This window comes from Podarcis bocagei (genome assembly GCF_964188305.1).
Source record: "Podarcis bocagei genome assembly, chromosome: 3".
NCBI lineage: Eukaryota > Metazoa > Chordata > Lepidosauria > Squamata > Lacertidae > Podarcis > Podarcis bocagei.
This window is the reverse complement of record NC_138127.1, coordinates 59604957-59613973: the sequence shown is the minus strand read 5'-3', so window position 1 is coordinate 59613973 and position 9017 is coordinate 59604957. Positions and strand designations below refer to the sequence as shown.

Below are 9017 nucleotides of genomic sequence, written 5' to 3'. Positions count from 1 at the left end.
GGGGAAGAGGCGGGGGACGGCGGCGGCGCTCTGCTGGAAGGGCGCCCGAGATTATTGGGGGGGCTGAGCCCCCCAAAAAAAATTTTTGAGGGGGCTCGAGCCCCCTCAGGCCCCATGGAGTCGGCGCCTATGCTCATGTTACAAACTCTTTTTCATCTCATATAATCCAGGAAAGCCAAGATCTATTGCATCTCCCAAAGTGTTTCATGCTACCAATTCCCAGTTTGTCTGGTTTGGAAAAGTACTGTCTACTGCCCGTCATATGCCGATGTTCCGTGTCTAGCAGGTTTATTGTGTAAGAGCACCAATTCCAGATTAACAATTGATTGATGGAGTGTCATAAGGCCTCCCCAAAAACTTTCTGCAAGCAATATCACAAAAAATTCTTAGGCCACTGCCATACAACCTCTTCCTCAAGCTGATACGTTGGCACAAAGATTACAGAGGCAGCCTAGATGACACTGGCTATCTACTGAGCATTCATTATAATTCCTGTGCAAGGAGGTTATATAACATTGCATCAAGCAAAACGTTTCAGTGCTTGGAAGAAGTATAGCAGTGTTTCCCAAACTTTGGTCTCCAGTTGTTTTTGGACTACATCTCCCATTATCCATGACCACTTGTCTTGAAGCACCAGGAGGCAAAGTTACAACATTTGAGGCTTTTTGGTTTCAAGAATAGGTGAGTAAGAGGTGTAAAGCATGGGAGAAAGCAGACGGGGCAGAGTTTTTCTCCCTCTACTATAACTCATGGTTATCCACTGGCGCTCAATGTTGGAAGATTCAGGGCAGGCAAAATAATGTATCTTAACAAAGTCGCTGTGGCATTTGCTCCCATAAGAGGCAGTGATGGTCACCAACTTGGATATTAAGTGGGATAGCTATGGGGGCGCCGCCCCAGTGAAGGAGCACTACCTGAGTGTGCCACCGATCAGTGAAAAGGGCGTCTCCTGGCTCGGCCAATCGCATCGCAGCGATGGGAAATAGGAGGCTGCTCTGTTTCCGCCGCCCCCGCCGCCCGCCGGGTTCCTCCTACGCGCTCGGCGCCCCGCCTCTCCACGTGGGCTTCCATTGAGAAGGCGACAAAGCGTCTCTCTCGCACTGTTTACAAGCAGCCGCGCTGGGAAGGATCCGAAAGCGACCTCAGGGGGCGGGATCGTGGGAGGAGGCGCTCGGGATTGGCGGGCTCTTCGCAAGGCAGAGCTCGGCTGCCCCTTCTTCCCAGGGGGCGAGTTATTCGAAAGGCAAGCTCCGGGTTCCTAATTTCCGTCTTCTGTTAGGCGCCTCTTTCTGGCGTGGTGGTGGAGGGAGGCTGGTGAATCTGACTGAGCTGTGAAGGAGCCGCGCTGCACTTGTCAGGATCCGGACCCAACAGTCTTTCCTCCTCACGTTTGCTGCTTGCTGCAAGCAGAACCTGGCTGTAAGTACTACTTGGCGATAAACTGTATTTGGTTGACCAATAAAATATGAAGTACTGCTTGTTATGTCGGATCCCCAACCTGCACATCTAACCTCTCCCCACCACCTCCACACCTGACACAAGTTTCTTTATCCGCCGATGGCGACAGGCTGGAGTTATGCTGTCGAGATGGATCATTAATTTGCTTACGCGATTGATCAATTAATTGCTGTTTTGGCGCCTTCTCTTGCATTTGCTTCGTTTTATGTCCCCAGATGCTTTTTGCGCGGTGCTAATTTTCAGAGCAGCGTAACGCGCAACAGGTTTAACAGGCGCCGGACTCCATTGGAGTATTCTTGCATTTTCACTTCTTGGATACCCCCGCTGCGCAGCCTAGAATCATTATTGCCTTTCCTACAGATGACGCTTTCCTAGCACTCCTTAGCTCTGCACACACGAAAAGATCAGCTGGGTAGGAGAGTCCCTTCGGGCTCCCTTTCCGAAGAGTATTGTTTAATTTCGCGTGCAGACTTTGATCTGATTTCTAGGCTTAATGAATCCGCCTGAGCGTTCTGATCCAATTAATTTAGATGTCGACTGTATCACTAATGTGAATGAATGAATTTCGAACACAGCCTTGGAGTAATTCCTCCCCCTTCTCCCCCCACTCTCTGTTTTTCTGTCGCTTTGTTTTTTTGTGTGGTCGAATATAGGTCACTTAGTTTAGACAACACTCTTGCAACCGTTCTTGTCTGTTCATTGTGGTTCAGTCTAAATATTTAAACTTTTCAATTATGCCAAACTTCCTCACTTGTCCAGATCAATAAAGGAAGTGACTTTTTTTAAATGAAAGAAAAATCTCTTTAGAATTTCACGTGTTCCAGGAAATCATACTTTTCAAGGGAATTTGTTTAGAACCAAAGAAGGGTGTTTTTAACAGAGGGTCCTCTTTGCAGTTCTGAAACTGTCAGGGCCTGTATTTGCAGACTGCATCGCACACATTTTTCCTACATGATATTGGGGCAATGGTATGTGAGGAGTACTTGTTTTGCCATCTGTACACCTTCCTGGAAGCAGCATCTTCCTAACAGGTCTAGGTAGCACAGCAAACAGTGGAATGATATTCACACACAAAGGTGTGTGTATTTTCCGCCTTGACCCATGTAAGAAATTTTTTGATTGTGATATGAAATAGTTCTGACTCATCTGCTCAACTATTCTCCCATCATTAATATCACCGACAGAGGTTTGGGCAGTCTGAAATAAGGGCCACAACTTGCAACAAAATGTTGCAACAGGAAGTTCTCTTGTTCTAGATTCCACCCAGCCATGCCCTCTTCCATCCTACTGTGTTTGTGTTTTCCCACATCAGCCAATCAGCATTGACTGAGCATTGAGTACGTTCAGTGGAGATTGGGCTGTTTTTGGTTCTCACCCCCCTCATTCCCACTCTAAAGTTTTTTGTACTTCCTGAAAAAGTTGGGGTTCCTCAGCTGATCCCCCGCACTTGTGCATGGATGGTCCCCTTTTTGCCTTATACAGATCAGCACTCTGAGAATGAGGTTGCTATTCGTATTTATGACTGTACCCATTATGCCAAATGAGGTGGTAGGGAGACAGAGGTGATGGGATTCTGGACTATACTATTTTAGACTTCAGATGGGGTGTCATTCTGTCGAACGTTGACCCATATTTTCTTTTAAAAGCCCTGGGTAGGGCTACAAAAAAAACCTTTTTACTGGATTTCTGGTTTACTACATGTTGTTGTTGTTGTTCTTTTGCAAAGGAGAACATTCGGAAATGATATCCCCACCTGGTATGGCCTAGTAATCCACTTTCTCAACAAGTCATTAGTTTAGTTTTTTTATACAGTGGTACCTCTGGTTGCAAACGGGATCCATTCCGGAGGCCCGTTCGCGACATGCAAAGCCCACAACCTGAAGCGCCATATCTGCGCAGCACCATTTTGTGCTTGTGCGCATGCGTGAAGCACAATTTAGCACTTCTGCGCATGCGCGAGCAGCGAAACCTGGAAGTAACCCTTTCCAGTACTTCCGGGTTGCCTCAGGACACAACCTGAAAAAACATAACATGAAGCAAACGTAACATGAGGTATGACTGTATTCTGCTTTTTCACAGTGAACTGTGCCCAAAGTGATTTGCAACTAACATCCAGTTATCAAAATGAAAAATGTCTATGTGTGTGAGAGAGAGAGAGAGGGAGAGAGAGAGAGAGAGACCAGTACAGTATACAAAACAGCAATAAATTCAAATACAGCCAAATCAATGAATATAGAATAAACCAATATTACCAGGATATAATCTGAGTTTAATATATAAATAGAGAGCAAAATGAAAGTCCTACAGTGCAGAGGGAGTGGGGTAGGTCTTCTCACCAGGCTAGATGATTTACAATTGGCTCTCTCAACTACCCTCAGGTAAAGGTGAGTGCTGGGGAGGGCAAAGATGGTGAGTGCTCTTCCCCAGCCTCCTGGCAACTCCAGCACCTGGTGCTGGTCTTGTTGCACCGAGCTCACAAATGCCAAAGTGTAGAAGAGGGCAGCAGGGGTGCACATATAACTCTGCTTCATTTCTAGTGATGCGAAAATTTCGTGGTTCACTTCCTCCTGCAGTTTAGGAAACTGGGCTGCAGCTATGCAAAAGAGAGATAATCTTCACCATAAATTTATCAAACAACAGCAACCAAAGACTTGGAACCTTCCCTTGGGATCTGGCTCCAGATACCTGCACAGAAGCTGACAGACTGTGTTTAGCCTTATCCTCGGCATAATCTGTCTGGTGATCAGTCTCTGTTTTCTTAGAATATTTTCAGTGACACTTTTATCTGTGCTAAAATACATTTCTCTCGAGGCAGATAAGCTGAACTGCACATGCGGCACATTCTTCTTTAGTTTTCATCCGAATGTTGACAGAGATTTGCATTTTGCCTGTGAGAACTAGCAGCAAAGTCAAATGGGGGAAAGTGTGACAGTGGAGGAAGGGGATTTGGACTTGGTGAGTAGGGAAACCCCCTTCTGTACCCAGTCAGACAGCTTGGGTGGCTGCTCGTTTGCTACTCCTATTTTTCTGGGGTTGGGTGAAAGTCCTTCCCAACACACCTGTTGGGGCCCTGAGAATCATGGAACTATAGAACTGTAAAGTTGGAAGGTACCATGAGGGTCATCTAGTTCAATCCCCTGCAATTCAGGAATCTTTTGTCTAATGTGGGGCTCAAACTCACAACCCTGAGGATAAGAGTCTCCTGCTGTACCATCTGAGCTACCCCAGGGAATGGTGGATCGTAGCTTGATAGGAAAGGAGGTGTCCATTGTCCTGCTGAGCACCAGAATCTTCTAGGCATTCCAAGTTCTAGTGCATGCTTCTCAGATTGCAGGCCTTTCCCCTCTTGCTCAAAGTGCATCACATACATTAACTCAATTATCCTTCTAACACCTTCTGAGGTAGGCCGGTTTTATTGCCCCCATGTATTCGATGGGTGGGAAAGCTGGTTGAAAATTAAAAACCCATTCATGTGTTACTTGTGTGTAGGGCAGCCTTGTGTGTTGGGTGCCCAGATGTTGTTGGACTAGATAATTTTATTTATTTGTTTGTTTGTTTGTTTGTTTTTTTGTTTATACATACCCTGCCCATCTGGTTGGGTTTCCCCAGCCACTCTGGGTGGCTCCCAACAGTATATTAAAAACACGATAAAACATTAAAAACTCCCCTAAACAGGGCTGCCTTCAGATGTCGTCTAAAAGTCAGATAGTTGTTTATTTCCTTGACATGTGATGGGAGGGCATTCCACAGGGTGGGCGCCACTACTGAGAAGGCCCTCTGCCTGGTTCCCTGGAACCTAGAACTCCCATAATCCCTAGCTACCAGGACCAGTGGTCAGGGATGATGTGGGCCTAACATATGTGGACCCAAGTTTGAGAAAGGCTGGTGTAGGGCAATTGTGTCTTGACCGAAAAGTGAGACTGCTCATTTAGCCCTGCTCCCAACATCACACCTGCTTCTCTGTAATAAAAACCTCAAGCCACAAATGCCTGCTGACACATACAGTAGGGGCTCTACACAATTGGGTCACCCGATTGTGCAGGTATCCTGTAAGTGTGATGTTCTTACATACAGCAGAAGCTTACGTGTTGTGTGTTTCATACAGACGACAGCTGACGGTGTGTGACTGTTCCAGGAAGTGGATGTGAAGTTGCAGGTGGGGCTGCTTCCCAGTCAACCCACAATTGCCTCACATGGAAATAAAGGCATGGAAAGGGCTGAGGAGACAAAGCGACTTCTGTAAAGCACAGGAGACAATTATGACTGAATTAACAAAGGAGCAAAGAGAGGAGAGTAACAGAGAAGAATTTACAGAGTTGCTCAAGGTGTTTTGATAACATCTTCCATTTTGTAGTTATTACCCTGATAAAGTTTTAATTGGAATGCTGTGGGCAATTCATTATTTTCTCCTCTTGGCACTTGTTTGAGGTTTACCTCGCTCTTCACCTTTTGTAGATATAAGGGTATGTTGTGAGTTCATGGTTGAACTGGGGTTTTAAACTAGGGGTGCCTCTATCATAGCTTATGATCTTAATCGCTGAGCAACACCAGCTTAGAGCCCAGAAGGTCTGTAGGCCCTGTCACTGCTGACATTTCATTCATATACCTTTATTGTTCTGCAGAATAATGTAAGTAAAAGGTGGTCCCCTGGTGTGAAGCACATACATTTCAAATTTAGACATAGGCCAGGAGGATGAGGACACAAGAAAGTGAGGTGGGTGGGAGGCAAGGGTAACAAAGTATGAATGTATGTAGCCTTTATTATGGTTGGGGATGAAGACTCAATGATTTCTGTGAAAGGCAACACAAAAACATCAAGAGTAGCATTGCTGGATCAGACTGAAGGTCCATCTAGTTGAGCATTCTGTTTCTCCAAAGTGGCCAATCTCATCCCTCTAACTCGTATTGTCCCCCAGAGACTGGCATTTGTCCAAGATAATTCTAGACATTGCCTTCTTTACTAAGTAGCTTTAAGCTTTTTCTTTCTTTCTTTTTGCATTTGGAAAGCTTGGTCTGGCTGGGGTGTAATAATTTTGTTCCTTGGCATTCATAAAGGGATACTGAGCAATCTTCTGAAAACATTTTTTCCAGCCTCTTCGAAAGCCAAGTTTTCTGAGTACAAATGCTGCTGCCACTGTATGTCCAGAGCATCTTACGTAAAATGGATTATAGGTTAGCATCTGTTCATTGGGCCTGTTATTGGTCTTCCTGCTAATTTTTATTGGTCATTTGAACCACTTGATTATAATCTGCATTGTTTTTTCTCCCTGCTGTGCTAGCGCTTAAGGGGGGCAGAGGAGGAAAAGGGGGTGGAAATCAGCATAGGCATAAAGCACATTTCCAACACTGAGTGAATCTAGGCCAGCTTTCACGAACCTAGTGCTTTCCAGGGGTTTTGGACCACAACTCCCATCAGCCTTGTGCTGGGAATAATGGGAGTTTAAGCCCAAAACCTCTGGAGGGCACCCTCTGTACAGCATCTCCACTTCCTCTCTCCGTCTCTAATATTCAACCATTCCCACACATTGTTGAGTTTTCCCTTTTCTACCCTTTATGACACATTCAGACACACCTCAGTCATAAGAGCGAAGTCAAAATACAGTGGTACCTCGGGTTAAGAACTTAATTCGTTCCGGAGGTCCGTTCTTAACCTGAAACTGTTCTTAACCTGAAGCACCACTTTAGCTAATGGGGCCTCCCACTGCCGCCGCACCGCTGTTGTGCGATTTTTGTTCTCAACCTGAAGCAAAATTCTTAACCCGAGGTACTATTTCTGGGTTAGCGGAGTCTGTAACCTGAAGCGTCTGTAACCTGAAGCGTCTTTAACCTGAGGTACCACTGTATTCTGGAAAAGATACACAGTAGTGGCATGTAGGTAAGGGAGGCTACCTATTTGCCATCACATAAAAAAAAAAAAAGCTTGCACATGGAATGCAAGCATGAGGAGAAGAGGTTGTAGCCTGACATTCTCCCTGGCTTGCTAGCTTTCTAGCTTATGTATCTAGCATTAGGCTCAGGCCAAATACCAGTATTCCTTGTCATTTTTATCCTTGCGATTAGACAGTACAGTAAAACCAGGAAACTGAGCTGAGAAGTGGCTTAGCTGTGAAGCCTGCCAACATTTGGAAGGTTTAATTTCTTCCCCTCTCCCCTTGCTAAAGCCCATTGTGGAGGCAGGTTATCTGAGCAAACAAGCAGGAAGACCTGCCAGGTCACAGTGCACTTTCTTTTTCCAAAGCAACTTGACATTCATGCCTTTGCTCTTAGCTGAGCAGATGAAATGTGTGGAAGTTCCCTCTCTGTAGCAGCCCCCAAGTCACCATTGTGTTTTGACAGGAGCACCAGGTATTCTTCAGCTTTTCACAGACTTTAGCAAAGAATGCTTGCTTGGGCTGTCTTTGTGGGGAGCTGAGGAAGAACCTTCCTTGCCATCCAAGCTGTTCCCAAATGAACCACCTGTGCGATGGCTCAGTGGTAGGACTTTTCATGTAGCAAAAATGGTACCTTCCACTCCAGATGTTGTGGACCACAGTTTTGATCTTAACTGACCATTGACTGTTGACTGGGGGCCGATGGGAGTTCTAGCCCACAACTTCCAGAGGATACTACATTGTTTATCTCTTGTGTAGAATTTCTTGGTTTCAGTCCCTGGCATCTGGTAAACACCGCTGCAGGGAACCAGCTGGAAACAGGCTGCTATTCACTGTGGGCAGTACTGAGCTATGTGGACCAATGGTCTGAAGCAGGGAAAATTTCCTGCCATTGTGTTTTCCACAAAGATTGCCTAAGATTGTGAAAGTAATATGGTTATCGCCTCCTAGGCCGCTGCTAGAGCAAGTTATAAGTATTGAATCTACTGTACTATCCACCTTTTACCTCTGTTCTGTCTGCTTCTCTTCAGCAGATCTCATGACTTTTGAAACCCACAGCACCGAAACAAAGAGTCTTTGTCATAACAAAGGGATTATTCACAATTATTGCACTTGATGAAATGCTCACATTTTCAAGAAGTAATCCTTAACCCTTTGCTTTTAACATACCAAAGCTACTCAACATTGTTTAGAATTGGAAGCTATCTGTTTAGGGCTTCTGCACAGTTGGTACCATCTCCTCTTGTACCATTCTTGTCACCTGATCATTTATTTCTGGACTTCCGAGGCCACCATGGGTCTTTGTTACTTTGGAAAGTGCTTGACTGCATTGCTCTCAAGTGCTATTAAGTTAAATTGCACTCACCTCTACAGTGGTACCCCGCAAGACGAACGCCTCGGAAGACGAAAAACTCGCTAGACGAAGGAGTTTTTCATTTTCTTAGCCGCTTCGCAAGACGCATTTCCCTATGGGTTTGCTTCGCAAAACGAAGCTTGCCCCGCAAGCTCCGGGGATAGCGGGGAAGCGCAGCGCGTCTTCCCCACTGTCCCTGGACCTCTTTTGAAGCAAGGGGCGGCGGGGAGAAGATCACTTCTCCCCGTTGCCAGCCCCGCAATTTCCGGGGACAGAGGGGAAGGCGCGCACGCCTTCCCTTCTCTCCCCGGACCCCTTTTGAACCAAGGGGTGGC

General features: G+C 45.9%; 1 protein-coding gene across 1 annotated transcript in view; it reads left to right on the top strand.

Moving 5' to 3' along the window:
* Window positions 1–1133: 1133 nt before the first annotated feature.
* Window positions 1134–9017, top strand: part of FRMD1 (FERM domain containing 1) — a 62485-nt gene continuing 54601 nt past the window's right edge. Inside the window, exon 1 of the mRNA XM_081188245.1 lies at window positions 1134–1419. The gene's annotated coding sequence lies outside the window, so the exon portion shown is untranslated. The remainder of the gene's footprint in view (window positions 1420–9017) is intronic.